Consider the following 22,478-nt stretch of genomic DNA (forward strand, 5'->3'; position numbering starts at 1 on the left):
ATTTCCAAAGACAGTGAGTGACTTTAAATGATTTACAAATGCATTATGAATGATTTAGCAATGCATATTTACTGAAAGCTATTTATGACATCTATTTTCAAATAATTTCCAAAGTAACGCATCTCTCTTTAATGTTATGTTTATGCATTGACTTAAAATGTTTCTAAGTATGTTATGTAATGTACTTCAATGATTGATTATGTGTTAGTGTTGAATGCTTTAGGGCAACTAAGTCATATAGAGATAAGAATGTGCCTTTGAATATATGAATAGCTTAGTATTGAAGGACTAAATATGAAGGTACTAGAGCTCATTCTTAGATATGAATAGCTCAATATTGAAGGACTAAATATGAAGGTACTGGAGCTCAATCCTAAAAATTAATAGCTCAGTACTGAAGGACTAAATGTGAAAGTACTAGAGCTCAATCTTAGATATGATAGCTCAATACTGAAGGACTAAATGTGAAGGCACTGGAGCTCAGTCTTAGATATGATAGCTCAGTACTGTAGGACTAAATGTGAAAGTACTTGAGCTAAGTTCTAGATATGAGTTCTGATGATAGGATCCAATCTACGTGCACGTAGGACAACTAAGACTAGGAGGAAGGTGATGGACAAAGGTGACACACCTTATCCTAGGGAACTACAAGGTAAGATGATGGACAAAAGAGACACACTTTAACCTGGTGTAGTATGAGGAAAACTAGGTAGAAGGTAATGGATAAAGGTGACACACCTTAACCTAGAATAGTATGTAGAGCTGGACAAAAGGGTTCCTTCTCCTAGCTAAGTAGTAATACAATTAAGTATGGTAGAGAGCTGACAAGAGGGTTCACTCTCAGATAAGAGACTAAGTATAAGTATTGAGAGTTGAGCAAGAGGGCCACTCTCAACTGAGGAATAGCCCAGTTATGTACAAATATGATCTGTTAGGTGATAATGTTTAATGTGAATGTTGTTTATCTAAGTTTATGTTTCCAGTTAAAGCTTTCAGCTTTACTATCAGTTTTATGTATGATGCTTATGTTTTAAAAGTTAGTCACTCACTGGGCTCCCAGCTCACGTTTTCAAAATGTTTTCCCCCCAGGTAGCGGTCACTCCCCATAAGACATCTCTGTTGCTGCTCTTCCACTCAAAGACAAAGATTGAAGGAAGCTTGGTTGAGGACTCTGTAACTGTTAGTACACATGTGTCTGTCATACGGGGACTAGTGTTGTATATTGGGCTCACTAAGATGTAACGTACATAAATGTATGTATGAACAGTGTTATGAAACCCTATAATGTAAATGTGTTAACTTTTAAGGTAATCTGTTCAGTATGTTGATAAAATGTATGTATACTAGGGTTTAAGACAGATTAAACAGGTTAGTTAAGCAGTAAGTGCCAGCAAAAAGGTTGGTAACTATTGCCATCGCATCTTCTTCCAAGTTAAGAGGGTAATCTGGGAGTGGGTATGACATTATATGTTGATGATATCCTACTCATAGGGAATGAGGTAAAATTCCTTGTTGACACTAAAAGATGGCCAGTATCACAGTTTCAAATGAAAGATTGGGAGATGTTCAATATGTTCTTGTAATCCAAATAGTTCGAAATTGCAAGAACAAAACACTAGCCTTATCTCAGGCATCTTATATAGACAATATGTTGTCTAGATATAAGATGTAAAATTCCAAGAGATGTCTGTTACCTTTCAGACACGGAACTCATCTGTCTAAGGAACAATGTTCTAAGACACCTCAAGAAGTTGAGATTATGAAAAGAATTCCTTATGTATCAACAGTTGGGACTTTGATGTATATCATGTTGTGTACACGTCCAGACATATGCTATGAAGTTGGAATATTCAACAGGTTTCAGTCCAATTCTGGATATGATCATTGGACTGCCATTAAAAACATCCTAAAGTATCTTTGGAGAACGATGGACTATATGCTTGTGTATGGTGCTAAGGATCTTATTCTTAAAAGATACATCGACTCTAATTTTCAAATTGATATTGGTTCGAGGAAATCAACTTCGGATCAGTATTTACTCTAAAAGGAGAAACTATAGTATGGAGGTGTATAAAACAAAGTTGTATTGTTGACTCCACCATGGAAGTGGAGTATGTAGTTGCATATGAAGCAGCGAAAGAAGTGGTATGGCTTAGGAAATTCCTAATTGATTTGGAAGTAGTTCCAAATATGCATCTACCTATCACACTCTATTGTGATAGTAGTGGAGCAGTTGCAAATTCAAAAAAATCGAGAAGCCATAAGCGTGGAAAACACATTGAACGAAAGTACCATCTCATTAGGGAGATCGTACACCGATGGAGATGTAATAGTCCAAATCGCCTCAGAAGACAATCTAGCTGATCCATTTATGAAGACCCTCACGACCCTCACGACTAAAGTGTTTGAGGGTCATCTAATCGGACTAGGACTACGAGACTCATAAATCTAGAACAAGTGGGAGAATTTGGGTATATGATGCCCTAGTTTATTGTATTTGTATTTTATTCTCTCATATTCAACATTGTATATATGTAAACCTACTGAAGTTTTAGTTCAAGTGGGAGTTTGTTGGGTTATATCTCTTAAAACTCGCAGTTTGTAAACATTAATATTTTGCAATAAATATGTTATTGAGATATATTCAGTAAAGTTGTTATTGAATATGTAAATTACACTTGTTAAAGCCTAAATCTAGTGGACATAAATATATCCACAATGACAAGGGTGTAGCTACTGAGTTTTAGTGGAGTGTCTCGATAGTTAACGAATGTTGGTTAATTTAGTTAAAAGAGTTTAGCTAATTAATCTTGAACCGTTGGAGCTCATGATCTGTAAATCCATTAGGTCCACCCTGTTCGCTCATATCGGACTAAACCTTGGAACAGTGTGACGAGTGAGTTTGAAGTGTTCATATTCGAATTAGGGAATAAATGTTAAATATATGTGATATATTTAACGGCGTATCATTCAATTGGGAAATGAATGATAAAGAGATAGTTGGAGATATTTAAATAAAATTTAAATATCAAAACTATAAATAAAGATTCATCGGGATTAGTGTTGGATTTAATAATTGAATATTAAATTAAATTGATTAAATTATTTAATGAATTATTTCATATTAATTTGATTTTAAATTAATTATTTGAATTAAATGAAATTAATCAAAGTTGATCAAAGTCAAATGTTGACTTCACCAAGCTTTAAAGGTTGAAGGTCAAAAGTTGACTTCACTATGGGAAATTCCAAAATTAGTTTTGAATTAATTTTGAATTAAAATTGAATTTAATTAAAATTTGACTAAAGTCAAATGTTGACTTCAAAATAGTCAAAAATCAAAATGTTGACTTCAAAATAGTCAAAAATCAAAATGTTGACTTCTCTTAATGGAAAGATCCAAGAATGATTTTTAGTGAAAAAATCCAACTTTTAGTGAATTAGTGAATAATTCATTTGGCAAATGTTGATTTCACAAAATGCCACTTATCCCACTAAATTGAGTGCATTTTGAAGTGTCAAATTTGGTTAACTCAATTTTGCATGAATTGCATGTAATTGCTCTATAAATAGGATGCTTTGATAAAGATTAAACTTCTTGGCCATTTTGATGATTTTCAAGTTAGTTGTAAAAATGGAAACTTTGAGATTCTAAAAGAGTTTTAGAAGTTAAGTCCTCAATTCTTTCTCATTTTCTATTCTAAATTCATCCCTAATTTAGTCACTCAACGGATCCCACTATCTCGTTCTAAGACCAGAGAATAGTCGGTAAGACCCTCATGGAGGTTCACAGCCAATTCGTGAGAAGATTGGAGCGGAATTGATGGTCAATTTGGAGCTACAAAGGTTGTAACTCAAACCCCATTTTCAAAGTTATTTGCATGCATGTTTTATCTTTAAAATTAATGAAATTTATAGTACTTAAGATCCAAATTGTTTTTGCATGTATGTTGTTTATTCTTACAAATGGGTAAGCGTTGGTTATCAGTTTTCAACCGAACGGATTTTATAGAAAAAAGTGGCTAATTTTTTGCCAAGTTTGAATTTCGAATTGGCAGTTTTTTTTTTTATCAGATTTGATTTGTATAACCACTTTTTGAATTTATTTAAAATGAACCAATCTATGGTTTTTAAATCTTCATTTAAATTTTAACTTATAGTAAATATTCACATTTTACATTATCTTATTAATTTTTTATTATTTTAAATTCTTATCAACATATTTAATTCCGATTGAGTTTTTGTTCATTATTTTATAAATATCTCATCAAACAAAATGCATATTTCATTAAAATTTTCCAATTTTTCAATTTAATATCACGTTTTATAACTTATCATCTTATTATATTATTATATTGTTTTAAAGTTTTTTATATATACTTTGTTTTATCAATATCTCAACTAAAATCTTTTTTTTTTTTTTTTTTTTACAAACAAGTAAGTATTAACTTTTGTAATCATGTTGTTTTTGCCATGGCTCTACGACGAGTTAGGCTTCTTGTTGTTTTTACCTTTATGGGTTCATAGATTTTGCAGTTAATGGAGTTATAAAGTGTAATCGTTGAAATTTAAATGAGAATGAAATTATGAATACAATGTAATTGTTGAAGCTTCAGTTATCAAATTATGACTGTTCGTACGAGATTTTTGGAGAAACGTGTGACTTGAAAATGACGTCAATCTTCAAGTGTGGTCAGCTTAAGGAGGAAGAAAATCTTCTAATTATTTAGAGAAGAGAATCTTCTAATTATTTAGAGAATTCTCTCTAGACCCTCCGGAAATTTCTAACCCCTTCAATGAAAGAGGACTCTTCTATTTATGGAGTTTCAAGTGGGTTTTATGGGCTTGGGCTTGGTTAGTGCATGGACCCAACCACTTGTGTCAATTAATTGGATTTGGACCTTATTTGACATTGGGTCAAATTAACCCTATTTTTGTGTTCAATTGAACTTTAGCCCAAAATATAATATCAAATTGGACTAAATTATTTTATTCAATTTAGCAGTAAAAAACACGTGGCGTTGTCGAGATTTGCAAATTTATGTTTTCAATTTCAATTTGGGACACAGTCAACTTTTAATTAGCCCTAAATTCAATTATTTGTAATTTAGTCATTAATTTTGTAAATGACGTGACAATTTGTAATTAGTCCAAAATTTCTTATTCAACCATGACTAAAAAAAGAAATAAAAGAAAATTTTCTCCCTCAAATTATATTTGAATTTATATTTTATTATCAAAATAGATTTTATCTAATTATTTTTCAAATTAATCACAATAAACCAAAAAAAAAAATTCCTGATTTCCAATTTATCTTTTATTATCAAATCTGATTTTATTTAACTAACTTTCGATTTGTTTAAATATTTAATCTAATCACTTTATATATATTGTTGTTAGATTCAGGTTTTTATTTTTTAATCTTTTTTTTTTTTTGTATATTCTTATCATATTTTTGTCTCGCGTTATATTATTATATTATTATATCATTTTTAACTATTTGAAATACATGGTTGGTTATCATTAACTTATTTGTTTTTAATGCATAAGTAATCAATTTATATATTATATCTTACTGAATTTTGTCCATCATACATTTTGGTAATTAACTATTATATATTTACACATACAATGTAATAGTGTGTGAAACTATGAGATTTAAGTTACGAGGCTTTAACCATCCATTTTCCTAATTGCTAATTATAATATTATATTGTATCTTACTTATATTTCTCCACTAATGTCGATGTATTCTGGTGTAATTAATTAATATACATTTGCACATATAATGTAATATTAATATGAAACGATTAGATTTAACTATACTTCATAAAAAATTTATTTGATAAGAGATTTAAAAATTTTGAATTTAATTAGCTAAAAGATTTAGAATTTGTAAATTTTAATTGAAATTAAATAATAATAATGTTGTTGTTATTATGTAGCAATCTAAAAAAACTCATAAATCTCATCTTCTTTGTCTTCTTCACTTAGTCATCCCTCAAAATCTCTCTCCCCTTCTCAATCTTATGTCTATGGTTGTTGGTTCAACAATCCTTTCTTGAATTCCATTGTCTTGACTAGCTTTTGACGACCACCCTCACCAGGTTGCCAACTCGCTTATACACATGTTTCCTGCTTTTATGTTTGTACTTTGTTTTCAATAATGACCTTCTGGAATTTATAGTGTTTAAAGTTGACTTTCAATATCCTACGGGCAAACTGGTCACATAGAATGAAGACAATGAAACTCCTTACAACTTGTTTGGTGTCAAACACAATCCTATTTCCAATAGTCACATCATCCTGAGGTTGCAATTTCTTCACATACTCACTTGTCAAGAACAACTTCAATGATACAATCAACTCTGCTATTTCTCGCTGTGGACATCCATAAGTTTCTAACAACTCACGCCGCTTGGTCTTCGACTTCCCTCTCATACACACGTTCTATAGGTAGCTGGAAGTGTTTAAGGACTATATTGGGTAATTTTAAATGTTTGCTTCTTAATGTTTAGATAGAGTGTATTTGTGATTCTAAAATATGTAGATATAGTGTATTTGTGGTATTCAAGTTGTTTTTTAAGCATTTTATCTTTGTATTCTCGATTGTACTTAACTTTGTTGTTTTTAGGATAGTTTTGTAATTTACTAATTATAATTTTTTTTATATAAATTCATTTTGCTATATTTAAAATTTTGAAACATTTTTACCATTTTTTTAAATGAAACTTTTAAATTTGCTATTTTGAAAAAAAAAAAAAACTATTGAAGCTCATGGGCCCAACCCAATTTTTCCAAGGGAAGCAGATCAAAGGTAGTCCCTGTCCATTGGGATGGGTGGGGAAATGGGTCCATTATAAGCCCAACAACAAATCTGCACTTAATTTCCTAGTTCTTGGCAGGCCCAAACTATACCAACGCATACCTCAAAAAGGGAAAAAGTTTAATATAATTTCCTTACTTTATATTTTTGATTGCCATTCTTCAAGTTGGTTTTAATTTTAATTATATTAATTAATTCACCGTAGGTTAGATTATCAAGAGAATTTGTACCTTGTGTTATAAAATAAAGAAGTTCTTCATTTCTCCCAAATAATTCAAGTAAATTCCTAGTCTTTTAATATTTCAAATACCTACTTTATTTACATCAATTTTTGTTTACCAATGTTTTTAATTTCAACAACTAATTTCGTCTTCTTTTATTAACTTTCGATTTACACAAAGTTTTCATCATCATTTCAAACAAAACATATTATATCAAACCTTTGTCTCATGAATACCAACATACTCGTTCCATTCTATCATCATAATTTTCCATTCCATAAGAATCATCATTTCACTTCTCTCTTTGCCACGTGTCAACCATACATGCTTCCATCTACTCTATATTCTTCATACTATACATACATCATGTGTCCATTTCTTCCATTTCTTCGATGTTTTCCTCTCTATATATATCAACCAACTACAAAATACTCGTTAACTATAATTACCAAGTGAATAGCACGAGAGACTTGATTTTAATGTCAAACATGTGTATAATTATATTAACACAATATATGTATTCTCGACAAAAACATCAAACATTAGAGATTGAAATTCACTTGTATATGATTGAACATATATGGATGTTTTATTTTTTAATTTTCTTCGCCACATATCATAGTGTTTGTGGATAACTATAATAAATACATTTAAAAATATTTATTCTGCACATAATTTAAATAGTCAATATATTAATAACTTGCTTAAAGTTAAGCTAAAAAATATGCTTTAATCTTTACATCTTATTCGAAGTCAAAAGAAAATATGTATTTTAAAAAATATATATTCAACTTACAATTCTAGTCGACTTCATTCGATAACTTTTTAAAGTTAAAAAGTTTCTAATAATATAAGCATCTGACACAAGATTTAGAATCTAAAACAAAATATAAATAAATAAAAACATGCATGTTATTTTAAAAAAATTTCATGGTTTAGTAACAACTTGATTTAAATCTTAAAAAAAAAAAAAAAAAAAAAAAAAAAAAAAAAAAAAAAANAAAAAAAAAAAAAAAAAAAAAAAAAAAAAAAAAAAAAAAACCCAAATTTTAAAATTGTATCTAACAAATTAGGGCTAGTTGCATAAATAGAATTTAAACCCAAAATAATAGAATATGTAGTACAAGGATAAAATAATTGCATATATAGATCAAAAAATGGTAAAAGACAAAAAAATTCATGCCTAGCCACCATTTTTTTCGCTTCTTTTGGTTTTCTCAATTTAAAAGCTATCACTGATAGCAGCTATCAGTGATGACCATTGATAGGTTCTATCAACTGCTATCGTTGATAGCTTCTATCAATTGCTATCGATGATAGTTGCTATCAGCGATAGCTTTCAATTTTAGAAAAAGTAATACAATTTTGAAATATTAACTTTTAATTTGCTATCAATTATTATTAGCTATCATTGATTCACTTTCATCAATTGGAATCAACGTTGAAATATTACTACTTAAGGCTATCAGCTATCAATAATAGATTTATAAATAATGATCAACTTTGAAAGAAGACCAACAACCTTGATTACCATAGTAGTTATCACTAATAATCTTTTATCATGGCTATCACTGATAGCAGCTATCAATCATTATCACTGATAGACTTTCATCAATTAGAATCAACCTTGAAATATTAACACTTAAGGCTATTAATGATAGATTTCTATAACTGGTTATCACCTTTAAAAGAAACTCGATATATAGATATCACTTAAGTTTTATCACTGATATCACTAACATCACTCATATTGTAGTTATCAATGATAGCTTCTTTCACTGATAACATCACTAATAAGATGCTGTCAACGATCTCACTGATATCATGTTATCAGTGATAGTTCTCTATCACCGATAACGTGTTATCAGATAACTTCTATCATCGATAACATACTATTAGTATTAGCTCTTATCATTGGTAACATGCTATTAGTAGTAACTTCTATCAATCATAACCACTGAATACCTTTTTGCCCCTTTCTTGTCATTCCCAAATATTTATAAGTCTCTTTTCTTTTCGATGATAGCTTCTATCACTGATAAACATTCTATCAGTGATAACTTTTAGGCATTCCACTTACATTTTAGTTCGAGATTCAACTTTATTAATTAAATTCACTAAGTTGGCTATCAATGATAGATTTCTACAAGTGGCTATTAACTACGAAAATATAATCAAAGATTAAGCTATCAATGATAGAAAATATTAGTGGATAGACTTTCATTTGCTATTTATATTTATTATTTGTTATAATAATCAAACTTGATGATTGGCTTGTTGGTGTTAAGTCACTTATGAATTGAATACTTTCAAGTTATGTGTATGGAACTCAGCCTCATAATTCTTGTGAAAAAAAAGGGGAATAAGAAAAAATTCAAATAAAAGAAAGAAAAATTTTAAAAATAAGAGAAGAGAAGAAACAAAAACTGAAGAAAAAGAAAGAAATTAAATAGAAAAAAGGAAGCAAAAACTGGAAAAATGAAAGAAAAACTAAAAAAGAAAGAGAAGAAAGAAGAAACAAAAGATCGGAGAAAGACAAGAAAATAAATAATAAAAAAAAGATAAGAGAAGAAACAAAAATCGGAGAAATGGAAGAAAATAAAAATTAGAAAAAAGGAATAAGTAAGAGCTGAAGAAAGAAGATAAAAAAAAAATGAATAATAAAACCGAAGAAAAGAAAATGAAAAAAAAGAAAGGAAAAACAAAGGAAATGAAAGAAATAAAAAAAAAATAAAGGAAAGAAACAAAAATCAGATAAAGAAAAGAATAAAAAGAGAGAGAGAAGAAGCAGAAACTAAGAAAGAAAATAAAATGAAAAAATGAAAATAGGGAGGGAAGAAGCAAAAATCAAAGAAGAGAAATAAAATAAAAAGACTAAAAAAAAGTTGTACAACAAAATAAGACAAAAGAGGGCGAAATTGGAAATTAAAAAAAAATTCAAAGATTGACTAGTCAACTCATCCATATTTGCAAATATTTTTAAAATGTAATATATTTTTAGATTTTTTCTCTTATTCTACTATGCATTACAAATATTCAACAAATTAATGAACTGTTACCATGTCAAAGCTAGACTATTTAGAGCCCAAATGGTATATCATCATATCCTATATCATCTCAGTATTTGGAGGCTCATTATCCTATCTCACCGATTTTAATTGTTTGTGGGCCCATTTTCGTATCTCACCGTCATTTTCCTTCCGTGTATTGTATATCATCTTAGTGTTTGAACATACTCAATCATACTTGATCGCTCATACTCATTCAAAACTCCTCAGACATCAGAACTCCCTACATCCTATATCGTCTCAACGTCCCAAACAGTTCTTAAATATTTTTAACCAAGAGGCCAAAATTCAAATCTCTCTTCTTCTTTTTTTTTTTTTAATAAAGAAATTCAAATTTCTCTTGTTGTTGAACTAAATAATAATAATAATAAGTTTAGTGGTCCATATTTTAAATATATATTTAATATAAGTCTAATGTCGATTAGACATCAACAAAGTGTTTGAGAAGTTAAGTTTATTATTTTAATACGTGGGTTATAACTTATAATAATTTATGTTTAGGTGTAAACTATTTTAGTAGTTATAATAGTCTATATTATCGGTGCAAACTATTTTAGTCCAGATTATGAATGTGAGAAGATAGTTACAAAATGGTTAAATATTAAGGTAAATACAATGAGTAGCACTTTTTAAGGTTAATAATTGAATGTATAATAACATTTTTAAATCATTGCAAAATTAGCAAAATCTATCATTAGTAGTCTTTATTGCTAATAGATTCCTATAAATGATATTGTCTATCACTGAATTAGTGATATGGTCTATTACTGGTAGACTTTGAAAGCTAAATATAAATTTTGCTATACAAATTCTTTTGCATTATGCTGTATTTGCAAATTCTTTTGCATTGTATTATATTTGCAAACTTTTTTGCATTGTGCTATATTTGCTAATGCAATTGGCCTGATTGCTATATTTACAACTGCCTCTAAACACTGTAGACAATGAAGATTTTCAAATAGTTCTATTATAACCAATTGTGAGTTATATAATTGAGAACTTCAACTATTATAATGAAGAATTAAGACTCAAACATTAAGTGAGCTATAATAAGTCCATTCCACCCAAGGTACTTGGGGTCATGAACTTCAAAAAGCCATGAAACAAAATGTCGAATGATTTATTAGACAAGACACACAACTTTAAAAGTTTCGCAACCATACTTATAAGCGGAAAAAATTTTGCTACAAACTTATACTGAAATTACGAATACTCCTTCTGTTAAGCTTGTCAATGTAAATATTTTAAAAAGATATAAATAAAGGTAAATCAATAGAATAGTGAGAATTGAAAATCAAACCTCCGATTTTAATAATAAAAGTGCATGTCAATTACTGTTCATTGAAGAAAAAAAACCATTGTACGGAAAAAATTTCATTTATAATTCATCCAAATATCAAAAAAAAAAAAAAAAAAGTTAAACAGGGTGAAAAAGTAGATGTAGGTGATTAAATTAAGACTTGAATATTTACAGCAGACAATAAATTTTGAAAAGGAGAAATAACGGTACATTCTTTTGGGGTGCAGTTAAGGAATCTATACACTCTACAAAATTATAAGGGAAGGACAAAGCACACGTGTCGAATTACAATTGGGCTATTTAAAAGCCCTAAATTTGTAGGGGCGGTGAGTCACCTTACTCCTTTCATGGTTTAGGGTACCCCATCCTTGGCCCTCTAGTTATGCCACTAACTAAACACACACTATCACTTCAAGTTTTCTATGACTCCCCACATGTACTACTCCTTTGTCCATTCCCTATCTAGGGTTCTTAGAAGAGGGTACACCTCTTATCAAATTATTTACTTCTTATTGAGACGAATATCGGTGGCACGAGTAAAAATATACGACTTATTTAATGTTACTTATGTTAACTTAAGCATAATTAATGGGTTAAGGTTCACAATTACTCTCTCGTTTGAAATTGGAAGTTTGATCCTCCATCTTCATAGTTGTTGTACTAAAAAATAGTTAAGGTAGAAAGTTCATTCTCTCGCAACAAATATTTATAAATTAAGAAAAAGTTTAATTATACTTATATACATGCATGCATACATATATATTTTATATTTCATATTGTTCTTAATATTTTCTAATTAGTTTCTAGAGTGTGTTTTTGCATCAAAATTATATGTAATATTGGAATGATTAATGAGTTGCTAATAAAAATTAAAGGAATCCATCGTCATAAGAAGAAATTTATTTTTGAAAAAAGGATTCTAAGGATGTAAATATTTACCAAAGTATCCTTGGACTTTGTTTTAAAAAATACTCATATTATTTTAAAATTATAACATTTTTAGTGACATTCCATAAGTATTTCAAGATTACTCTTTGAGTAGAAATCTATTACAATCTTTGTATAGAAAATATGATTTAGAATGAAAATTTGAATAGTCTATTTTAAGTCATTACCACATAATAGGATTTATAATAAAAATTTGGATCATCGCACCATTTTAAGTTACTGTCACATCATTTCAAGTCTTAATTTCCATCTGAAATTCTAACGAATTTCTACTGCAACGATACTTTTGAATTATTTATAAAATATGAAGAATAATATTGCAACTTTGAGTATTTTTATAATTTAAACAAAAATCTAAAATTATACCGATACATATTACTTCTTTTGAAATAATTAAAAAAAAAAGTAGTCGGTAATAATTAATTTTAGGAAGGTTTTGTTCAACTTTCTTTTAACTCTTAAATGGTAGATGATTAAAGATTAGAAAAGAAATCCACATCCAATGGACATCAAATTGATTATAATTCTAGTCCACATGCTCAAGTTCAATTTAATTTTCTTCTAGTAATAACAAATTTTAAGATAATTTATATATTTTAATCATAATATTCGATGATAACCTATTCGAGATATTAAGCCTTTCGATAATTATTTCATTTTTTGTTTTAATTTTTTAAACTAATTAAGCTTTTAAAATCAAATTCTACTTTTAAATTTATTGCTTTGTCATTTATTTTTTTTTACCAATTTTCAAAACTCAAGTCAAGTTCTGAAAACTAAGACCCTGTTTGATAACCATTTGATTTTTTGTTTTTGTTTTTGAAAATTAAGTCTATTTCATTCACATTTCTTACAATAATTTGTATTTTTTTGTAAGTATATGATTGAATTCTTAACCAAATTATAAAATAAAAAAAAAAAAAAAAAAACAAAACAAAACAAAAACAACTTTTTAAAAGCTACTTATTTTTAAACCATTGTTGAAAAGAAATGAAAAAATTTGAAGTGGAAGTAGTATAAGCTTAAATTTAAAAAACGAAAATAAAAAACGAAATGATTATCAAACGGGGCCTAAAAAGGTTGTTTTTATTTTTGAATTTGATTAAGAATTTAATTATTTTATTTAAGAAAGATGCGAACTATTGTGAAAATTTGAAAGGAAATAGGTTTAATTTTTTTAAAAAAAAACTAAATAATTATTGAGGGAGTTGAAATATTTTATTTTTTTATGCAGATTATAATTTTGATTGACTTGAAATCCCATCATCATAACATAAAAATTATACAAAAATTCAAACCATATTACCAATAAACCATTCATTATTTATTATAGTATAAGCATTCCTTTTTTCCCTTCTTTTTTCCACATTTCATTTCATATTTAATCATAGAGGAGATTATTTCATTATATTAAAGATCCTACTCTATCATATTTGAACTAATTTATAGATAAAAATATTAAATATGATTTTAATTTTTTTATTAAAGAAAAAAGTAAAAAACCCAAAGAGGGAGAGGGTGTAGGAAATATGTGGGAATAAATGATTAGTAAATTAGTTTCAGTTGAAAGAGATGGCACCATAATAATCCAAAGTGGAGTGAATGATTATTTATTTGATTCTGATCACACTAATTATTTGATCCTTTAAGTAAAGCATTCAAGTGAAATATTTTTTTCTATCAGATCCAAAAATCAGTCAAACTCCATAATAATTAATCACCATTATTTTTTTTCTGTTATATATATATATTGAAGAGTTATATATTATTATTATTATTTTGAATTCAACATATATGAGCTAGGTTATTCCCCCATCAAATTTTCGATACCAAGAGACGTAATAGCTACTAGCTAGGATCCTATTCATTCAGTTATACTACAATTTATTGTCAAAGTTAATTAAGCACACAAATTTCAAAAACAGAAAACTAAGATCGAAATTATTATCAAACGAGACCTTAATGATTGATATCACAATCGGAGATACCATGTTTAAGTTTGCTTGTATACTCTAAACGGGTGTACTATGTCTAAATTAGTAGCTTTTATATGTTGAGCAACAATAACCGTTTTAATTAACACCGATGAATCACTAAAGTCGACAACTTTCAACCTCTTCTCGACAGGTGGGTCTTGTAATTAAACTCTCATGTCATTGTACTCAATGATCGATCTCCTTTTGGTTCAAGCAAACTTTTGTACACCCCTCTATTACCTTTCAAGAGGCATATACCAAATAAAAATTGTCTTTTTGTTACGACATTTCTTCTTCAATTAATAATATCGATGGTCTGTAGAATAATTATGGTTAAGACAATTATATGATATTTTACTTATTTAAACATAAACTCAAAGTCTTATTTTTAAATTACATATGAATATTAAATTCAACCCATACATTGAAATCTCTTGAAGAAAACCATTGTTTAAAGAAAAAGCTAAGAGAAAAGGGGTAAAAAAGATGGTAAAGTTTGGTGTAGAAACTTTCCCATATTCCTAAAAGAGCATTATGATTGAAAATTCTTCTCAGTAAGTTTCATTGGGGATTGAAAAAAAAAAGGCCAACCATATTCTTCATATCCTCATCAAACAACACAAACTCTTCATCAGCTTAACTTTTGCTCTTTAAAGAATATATTTGTAGGACAGAGAGATTCACAATTGGATATTCTTGGATTATTCATTTCATTCTCTGATCAGAAAAAAAAAAACATATATTATTCTCTTTTTGTGTAGTTTTCTTTAATCATAATAGAAAGGATTATTGACCATATCGATAATTTAAAAATTAAAGTTTCGTTCGGTAATCAATATCATTTCGATTCAATTTGATGATCATTTAGTTTTTAAAAAGTGGGTTTATAAATACTACTTCTACTTATTAATTTTTTTGTTATCTATTTTTTGGAAGTGTTTTCGGATACCAAACCAATGTTTGAAAATTAAAAAGCTTTAATTGTTTTTGTTTTTTTGAAATTTGATATTTTTTGTATTTAGCTAGGAAAGAATAAAATCATGATATATAAGTTGTAAAAAAAAACATAATTTTTAAAATGGGCAATTGCAATTAAATATACAATCAGACCTAAAATATTAGCAGATATAACACAATACAAAAGATTGCAGATATAGCAAAATTTAGATCTAGCTATTGGAGATATCCTTGATAGTTAGAGTACTCTATTACCAGATGATTTTTCTATATTTGCAATTTTATTAAAAAGTTGTTATACACTTAATATTAAGCTTAAAAGTGTTGCCCATTGCAATTACCATATTTAAAACTCTAAAGTAAAAAACGAAATGGTCATCAAACAAGATATTGCCTTTTGGTTTTTTATTTTTGAAAATTATACTTGTTTTCTTACCACTTCACGTTTACCATAGTTTTAACAAGAATTTAAAAATAAAACCATGTTTTAAAAACAAATATTGGCTTAATTTTTTAAAACACTCTTAAAAGGGTACATAAAAAGAAATTTAGTTGGGAGTAGTGTTAATAAAGTTAATTAAAAAAAAAACCGTTATCAAACCTGAACTAAATCAAGTAATTTAGTCTCTATTTTGTTATCATTTGGTTTTTTGTTGAGATCTTTTTAGTATAAAAAACATTTAAAAATATTTACACTTACTTTTATAACGTGTAAATACTTTTAGAATTTTTCTATTTATAAGAATTTTCTTTTTGTTATTGATTTTTGAAAATTTGTGTTTGTTCTTTTCCATAATTTCTTAGTAATGATATTTTTCAGTATATAAATATTTGAATTCTTAGCCATTTTTAAAATCTAAAACAAGTTTTTTAAAATTATATTTTTTTAGTTTTTAAATTTTGACTTTGATTTTGAAAACGCTCTTAAAATGTAGACAATAAAATATAGAAATTAACAGATAAATATGATGTTTATTCTATCTTAGGGTTTGTGGGAAAAAAAAAATAAAAAAGTTTAGGAAAGAATAAAAAGCAATCTCAAAAGTGGCAAAGATCCAACCATCTTTCCTGCCAGATTCTTTTGCCCAACCCCTCTCTCTCACTTAATTAAAGTCCAATCTTCATCCACTTCGGTTCAAATCATAGGCCATGTGTCTACTTTGTCTAATATACTTCTTAATTTTGTCTTGTATTTAGTAAATTTATGAATTTTAAAATTGTAATATTATAACTTTTTTATATTCCAATTTGTATTTAATAGATTAAAACAATGTCCAATGTAAAATATATTAAGAATTTATTAAACATAAATTAAAAATTGAAAATTAAATGACTTATTAGAAATTTCTTAAAATTCATAAACCAATTAGAAAATATATATATATATCATTCAAAGACTCATTCAATAGTTTTTAAATTGGACTGTTTTCAAATATAGAAAATTGAATCAAAATATTGACAAAATATAGCAAACTTTTATAACTCAATGATAGACGTAGTTAGATGCTGATAGACTTCTATCAGGTGTCTATCATTGATAGTTCTAAAATTTTGTTATATCTTGTAAATATTTTCAACCGTTTTATCATTTGAAATAATTTTCCTTTTAAATTTGAAGGACCAAATTATACGGACCAAATTCTTACCAACTAAAATTTAGTATTAAAAATACAGAGATTATTAGATAACATGAAATTTCATCTCAAAACCAGTTGACAATGTGAGGAATAACTCATCTATATACTATATTAGATAACATGAAGTTCTATTTTAAAATCAATTGATAATGAAAGAAGTAACTCGTCTATTTTTTAAAGAATGTATGATCTCTTAATTTTTTTTAAATGTAAGATGATTCTCAGAAGAGATTAAATTATTATGATTAAAATTTAGTATTAAAAGTATGAAACTTAAATCATTACTAACTTAAAAATTTATAGTTAACTCATTGTTAATTTCATGAAGTGAAATTTAACCCAAAAAAAAAAATAAATAAATAAAGTCTAAAATCCTCAAACCCTAACCCCATCTAATTCTTTTCTCCCCCCACTTGCATTTGGAAAAAGAAAAAAAAGAAAAAAAGAAAAATATTAAATGTGTTTTGTAGAAACCCAAAAAGAAAGTGAAAGTGATGGTTTTGAAGACTCGTCATTCTGACTCAACTTTTTGTCAAAAAGTACTATTTCTCTCTCTTAGTTCTCTCTCTAAATACGTGTTTGCATGTACTTTGGTCACATGGTTACAACTACAAACAACCCCAACAATTGAAGGGTACCCTTTGTTTTTAACTTTTAAGGAGAGAGAGAAAAAGAGAGAGGACTCTGAATCCTATATACTTGACTAAAGGACAGTTTTTAGAATAAAATATTAATGAAAGCCAGAACTCAAACATACCCTTGTTATGTAAGGGACTATGCCCTCACTGGGATGAGGTGATTTCATTTCATCGCGATAATAACGTGTTTGGTAGGTAATCTGAAAATTTCAAAGATAAGAAATTTAATGAAATATACATACTTAGTAATTCAATCGGAAATTGGATTCTATTTTTTTTTAGATAAAAAGAACAACACCTTGTTGAGATTGATGCCCTAAATCTCAGTAGGTCATGTAGTTTGTAATTGTAACGTACAAACAATTTATTTATGTAATAAAATTTGAGGTATTTTATTCGACATTAAGTCGCTTTAACCCACAAAATCAATAAACTAAGATCCAATGTTGTCTTTTTGTAACTTGAGCATGTGTGTGGAGACATACAGATGGATCATGTTCAAGTGATAACCTAAACAATCTGTAGTAGATGGATAAGGTTGGGTACAACCCGCTTTGTAGTTGTTACAATTGTTGTAAAATGTTACAAATGATCTGATCCTAATCATTCATATGAAGACATGTGAGTTGGGGTATTCTATACAAAGAGTTTGTATAAGACCAAACCACGAAATAAATAGTCTCACTATATAACTGTTATACCCCCAACCGAACTGACCTTTTTCGCCTGGAATGAGGCATGAGGAGGCAGATGCCACCCTTTTGTGATACCTACTATCCTCTCTTACCTATTTTACATATAACAACAACTCATTGACTTAACTTGTTTTATTACAACCCAATATAATGTTTATACAACTCCATATCTAACTTAGATAACTTTAACTCTTAGGTTATAAAACTCATAAAGGGCAGACTTTAATCCAGATGCGTGGCTACATTGTGTAGACTTTGACCTCAGCAACACCCTGAAACTCCTCTTTTTTCGCTACTTGGGAAGAAAAATATAAGAAAAAAGAATGAGTTAAAAACCCAATGAGTGGTAACAACTTACAGGTTCTCTTACAACCTTTAACATTTAATGGCTCAAAAATAAAACACCAATTAAACACAAGGAGGTTCTTTCACAAACCTCAGGCTTGAACGTATCCATCCCTTTATCCCTACACACATGGTAGACATTTAATCCCTCTATGTGTACATAGATCTACCTCTTATGGGCTTAGGAACTAGACCCATTGATCCTCTGACCATCTCATATGAGGTACTTCCCACAAGCTCAGGACTAGGCCCTACGACCCTTTGATCATCCCGTGAGATTTCACCACAGACTCAGGAACTAGACCTTAAAGACCCTATGACCATCCTGTGTGATGTACTCTTTACCATTATATAAGCTACACATATATACATGTATGGAAGTACTCAACAAACATCCAAAGAAATACCACTAACAGTTTACTAGCAAAGATTCCCCTTTTTCAAGTCTTTTGGTTTTTTGTCTCCTTCTAGAATCTCAGGCCTGCACTAGCCCAATTTTAACTTAGAATCTCATATTTAGGGCTAGAACAATCTTAGAATACCTTCTTGGCCCTAAACTTAGCTTACCAACTCCAATAGATGTGAAAACCGGCTTTGAATCAACTTAGGATAGCTATGGACGTATGATAGCCTTCCTTAATACCAGTTGGATGCATGGTTGCTTCCTCAGGCCAGTTGGACGCATGGTCCACCCCTTAGACACATGAGTTTCCTTCTCAGCTGAACTTAGAATCAGTTGGATGGCTGGTCCTCTTCATATACATATGGTTGGTCCCTTTCAACACATGATCTACCCTTGGAAACCTAATTCTTTCCAACATTCCCATTTTTTTAGTCTTCTTTGAGAGAACTTGGAGTTGTGAGGTGAGATACGACTCCTTTGGGGTATTTATAGGCAACTTAGACTATTCTTATCACCAACTTCAAGTCCCCAACGCATGCCACCTCATTTTGTATGAAAATCCTAAGTGTCAACACTATGCAAGGTCCAATACAAGGTTCTTTCACACTACTTGCATGCAAGACTTAGGTGTCTACATCATGCATAGACTAATGCATGTTACCCTCTGGAGTCAATCCAACATTTTGCATGCTCCTCACTTGTCTCTTAGGCGTCCACCTCAAGCTTTGACACTTAGTCAAATTCATGTCACGTTGCTACTTAACTTCCTACGGTGTCTACCTCGGAGTTAGCCACCTCCTCCTTAGAAATCTGGCCCAACTAGTGCATGCATAACCTAATCCTTCATCCATCAAGCAGTCAATTTGTGCTCATTCATCATGGCATGTATTCAACCACTCCCTTTTCCACCCTCTATGTGTCCAACATGCCCCTACTAGGGTGTGTGTTCAACGAGCTGTCCAACACTTAGTCAAATTTTCACCCTTGAACATACCATGCATTCAACTTTTCCTCCCCAACATTTTACATGCCTAATTCCACCACTTAGAGGTTCTCCTAAGTCCTCCAACTCCTTCCAAAGCATAGTCTAAATACTTAATCATATTTTCACTTCTCTAGTCGCTATGCGTCCAACCCTCACTTCCAAGACTCCTACGTATGGTTCCTTTTTAAGCTCCAACGCATGGCTCACATTTTTCCCAAGTGTTTATGCTTTCGACTTTCCTTTCCAATACTTAGCTAAATTTTGCTCCTTTTAGGTCAACTCACGCCCTTAAGGGTTTCTAGGCCCAAAACATAGTTTAAACATTTAATCAAAATTCTGACTCCAACCTACTATACTTCCAAATCTTGAATCCCAACCTTTTTCTCCCAATACTTGACCAAACTTTTCTTCTCTTCTTTTCTTCTAGACCAACACATACTTCACTTCTAATGACATGGTCCCAACACTTAGAATTTTTTCTAAATGCCAATGTTTCCTCCAAAGCATAGTTCAGACACTTAGACAAAATTTTACTCTTCAAATTTTCAACAGGCATTCCAGCTAAGTATTCTTAACTCTAGTTATTATTTAGTGATCTTTAAACCTAAATGGATGGAAAAGAAATCGAGTGCTTACAATAACACTGTTGATAGAGGAGACTTATATTTCATCAAGATGACCATAAGTGACTTAACTTGAATCCTGAGTGAGTTATGAACTCTTCCTACCTATGCAGACGATCCTTTGATTAGTATAGGTGAGAATGGTCAGTTCACTGACTTAATATACCTATCATTTTGGGGATTCGTCTAATTGGAGAGTTGGGAACGCAACTACACAAGAAGAAATTCACTCTTTCTCAATAGTTAGGGTAAAAAGGTAAATTGTTCCCTTAAAAGTTGATTCTGGGGCTTAACAATGTGGCGTCACACCCTCTCTTGGCTCGAGAGAAGTTTGGTCATAGTTGAACTATGACTTATTGTTCAGTAGAGAGATCAGTAGTACTTAAAGAATTAGATGTAACTATAGGGACAAAGCGGTCATTTTGACCTAACTGTACTTACGAGCAATTTGTGAAGGGTCATCGTACCGTTGATTAGTTATATTCAACAGACACAAAAATATATTTGTAGTGTGAAGAGTGCAGCTATCAGTCTTTAGTGAAGTGACTAGTAATTAATGGAAGTTGGGTAATTTAATTAAAGAGTTTAATTAATTATCCAAATACCATTAGAGTTTCAAACTATAAGTCTATAAAGTCCATTTGATAGCTCAACGGGGTTTATTAAGAATAAAATTAATTTTCGATTAATTTGAATTGTTTAAATTATTTGAGGGAATTAATTATAAATGATATAATTAATATAATGTATTGATACATCATAATATAACATTTATTTTGAGAGAAAATAAATATTTGAATATGATTCAAGTATTACTTATATGAATTGGATTCATATTATTAATTAATATGAATTTGATTTGTATTAAATACCATAGATTATTAAGAGTTTTGAAACTATAGGTTATATTATATTTGATATAATATAAATTATAGTTTATGTGTTATATTTGATATAACATATAGTTATAAACATAATAAGTTAGTTATTTATATATATGTATGTTGTTATATATATATATATATATATATTATCTATTAATATAAAAATTAGCTTTTAATTTGAATTAAAGGGAGAGAGTTATAAAAATAACTTTATTCCCCTATAATCTTTCAATTAATCATGTGACTGGGAAGTTGTAGGTTTTTTTTTTATCATATTCTTCTTCCAAAAATATAGATGGTTTGTGTTGGTTAATTGGGTACTGCTCTCTCAAGAATTCTTTCTACACAAAAATACTCTCTCTCTCCCCAAAATTAACATAAAGCCTAATAACTTCTGTGAATTCTCAATCAAAGGAGAATACCAAGGTATCCATTGTGGTAATGTCCAAATACGGATTTGGAAGTCTTAGGATTTCTTTTGTGTTCTTGGAGTTGCTGTATTTTGTTGAGATCATGATCCAAGAAGGGTTACTGACCAATTGGAGAGGATTACGTGAAGATATTGTGACTTCAAGGGTAAGTATAACTTCCTTTTTGTTCTTATCTTATTCTGTAAAAGCATGCTATAGGATATTGAATGTTTATCATGTCTTATTTCCATCACATCTCTAATTTATGCATGTTCTATAAAATTAATTGAGAGACACAATTAAATATCATGCTTCCGTATGGGTTTTCCAAACCTTCATATCTAAGGAACTTCTGCCATATGCATCTCCCCTTCAACAAGTTCAAAAGATCTACACAGGAAAATCATCCCCCACCACCTTCCACTTGAAGCATTAAGAGCTTTCGAAGTTAGACCATACACAACTGAATTTTGTTCTGACGGATATGTTGATAAGACATTGATCGCCATCTAGTTGTCAATCTCACACCACTTCTACAAAAATGGAAGCCACACCTTAGTAA

Source organism: Benincasa hispida, chromosome 5 (genome assembly GCF_009727055.1).
Source record: "Benincasa hispida cultivar B227 chromosome 5, ASM972705v1, whole genome shotgun sequence".
Classification (NCBI taxonomy): domain Eukaryota; kingdom Viridiplantae; phylum Streptophyta; class Magnoliopsida; order Cucurbitales; family Cucurbitaceae; genus Benincasa; species Benincasa hispida.